The following is a 2,500-nucleotide window of genomic DNA, read 5'->3' as shown; positions in this document are numbered from 1 at the left end:
CGCACGGTCTCGCACCGGCGACGGATCATTCAAGTGTCTGCCCTATCAACTTTCGTCGGTACGGTACTGGCCTACCGAGGTTCTTACGGGTAACGGAGAATCAGGGTTCGATTCCGGAGAGGGAGCCTGAGAAACGGCTACCACATCCAAGGAAGGCAGCAGGCGCGCAAATTACCCATTCCCGACGCGGGGAGGTAGTGACGAAAAATAACAATACAGGACTCTAAACGAGGCCCTGTAATTGGAATGAGTACACTTTAAAACCTTTAACGAGTATCCATTGGAGGGCAAGTCTGGTGCCAGCAGCCGCGGTAATTCCAGCTCCAAAAGTGTATATTTAAGTTGTTGCGGTTAAAAAGCTCGTAGTTGGATTTTGGGCGCAGGCGGCCGGTCCGTCGCAAGGCGTGTACTGGCCGTCCTGGCCTCACCTCCGGTTCTCCGCCGGTGCCCTTGACTGAGTGTCGGCGGCGGCCGGAACGTTTACTTTGAAAAAATTAGAGTGTTCAAAGCAGGCGATTCGCCTGAATAATGGTGCATGGAATAATGGAATAGGACCTCGGTTCTATTTTGTTGGTTTTCGGAGCGCGAGGTAATGATTAAGAGGGACAGACGGGGGCATTCGTACTGTGCCGTTAGAGGTGAAATTCTTGGATCGGCGCAAGACGAACGACTGCGAAAGCATTTGCCAAGAATGTTTTCTTTAATCAAGAGCGAAAGTCAGAGGTTCGAAGACGATCAGATACCGTCCTAGTTCTGACTATAAACGATGCCAACTAGCGATCGGGGGGCGTTAGTTTTACGACCTCTCCGGCAGCTTGCGGGAAACCAAAGTCTTTGGGTTCCGGGGGAAGTATGGTTGCAAAGCTGAAACTTAAAGGAATTGACGGAAGGGCACCACCAGGAGTGGAGCCTGCGGCTTAATTTGACTCAACACGGGAAATCTCACCCGGCCCGGACACAGTGAGGATTGACAGATTGAGAGCTCTTTCTTGATTCTGTGGGTGGTGGTGCATGGCCGTTCTTAGTTGGTGGAGCGATTTGTCTGGTTAATTCCGATAACGAACGAGACTCTGGCTTGCTAACTAGTTACGCGACCCAATCGGTCGGCGTCTAACTTCTTAGAGGGACTAGTGGCGTTTAGCCACACGAGATTGAGCAATAACAGGTCTGTGATGCCCTTAGATGTTCGGGGCCGCACGCGCGCTACACTGACCGGATCAGCATGTGCTCGCCTTGGCCGACAGGTCTGGGTAACCCGCTGAACCCCGGTCGTGCTAGGGATAGGGAATTGCAATTATTTCCCTTGAACGAGGAATTCCCAGTAAGCGCGAGTCATTAGCTCGCGTTGATTACGTCCCTGCCCTTTGTACACACCGCCCGTCGCTACTACCGATTGAATGGTTTAGTGAGGTCCTCCGATTGGACCTGGCGCGGCCGGCAACGGTCGAGCCGGCGTCCGAGAAGACGATCTAACTTGATCATTTAGAGGAAGTAAAAGTCGTAACAAGGTTTCCGTAGGTGAACCTGCGGAAGGATCATTAACGGTCTCGCAAACGCTTCGGCGAACGCGAAACTCGGACAAGCGAGAGAAAAAGTCTTTGCTACCCGGCGCCCGACCCGCGAGGAGCGGCGCGCCGGCCGGCGATTCGGTCACCCGGTAATGTTTGCGCGTCGAGTGCCGCGGTGCCGCGCGCTCCGGCTTCAAGCGTCGGCCTGGCCGACCGCTCGGCGCGGTCTATTTTGTCACCCTATAGTGCGAGGCACTGTGCGAGCGAAACAATCGTGGATGGCTCTTGGCGGTGGATCACTCGGCTCGTGAGTCGATGAAGGACGCAGCTAGCTGCGTGAATTAGTGTGAATTGCAGGACACATTGAGCATCGACGTTCTGAACGCAAATTGCGGCCTCGGGTCAATCCCGGGGCCGCGCCCGCCTCAGGGTCGCGTTGCAAACGTTCCGCGCGGGGATTTCTCCGCGCGGCTGCTGCGGCGTCGGACGCGCGAGCGCCCGTCCCGCTCAAGACAGCACGGCACGATGCGCGACGATCGCGACCAGAATCCCGCGCGGCGGCGGCGAGTCGACCTCGAAGAGGCCAACGGCTGGCGGCTCAAGGGCGGGAATCGAGGTGCGCGGCGGCGCGCGGCGCCGACGGCGAGCGCGGAACGGGAAGAATAGTCCCGGTCCTTACTTTCGGCCTGAGGTCGGACGAGGCTACCCGCTGAATTTAAGCATATTACTAAGCGGAGGAAAAGAAACTAACGAGGATTCCCTCAGTAACGGCGAGTGAAGCGGGATGTGCCCATCGCCGAATCCGCGCGCTTTTGGAGTGCGCGGAATTGTGGCGTACGGAATTCGTCACGGCGCGCTTCGCCGGTCGCCCGCGTCCTTCTGATCGAGGCCTTTTCCCAGAGCGGGTGTCAGGCCCATGGCGGCGACAGGCGGGCGCGCTACGGCGTCTTCCCAGAGTCGGGTTGTTTGGGAATGCAGCCCAAAGCGGGTGG

General features: G+C 57.1%; 2 non-coding genes and 1 pseudogene across 2 annotated transcripts in view; all 3 read left to right on the top strand.

Moving 5' to 3' along the window:
* Positions 1–1,541, top strand: part of LOC146143032 (small subunit ribosomal RNA) — a 1,811-nt gene extending 270 nt beyond the window's left edge. The window contains exon 1 of the ribosomal RNA XR_014500253.1: positions 1–1,541. This exon is cut by the window's left edge and continues 270 nt beyond it. This is a non-coding gene — a ribosomal RNA (small subunit ribosomal RNA).
* A 247-nt stretch (positions 1,542–1,788) lies between these two features.
* On the top strand, positions 1,789–1,942 carry LOC146143031 (5.8S ribosomal RNA). The gene has a single exon (XR_014500958.1). It is a non-coding gene; the product is annotated as a 5.8S ribosomal RNA (ribosomal RNA).
* A 271-nt stretch (positions 1,943–2,213) lies between these two features.
* The window catches only part of LOC146143030 (large subunit ribosomal RNA), a 2,113-nt pseudogene continuing 1,826 nt past the window's right edge, over positions 2,214–2,500 (top strand).

Source organism: Ascidiella aspersa, chromosome 5, assembly GCF_963924565.1.
Source record: "Ascidiella aspersa chromosome 5, kaAscAspe10.2, whole genome shotgun sequence".
Taxonomy (NCBI): domain Eukaryota; kingdom Metazoa; phylum Chordata; class Ascidiacea; order Phlebobranchia; family Ascidiidae; genus Ascidiella; species Ascidiella aspersa.
This window is presented reverse-complemented; position numbering and strand designations above follow the sequence as displayed.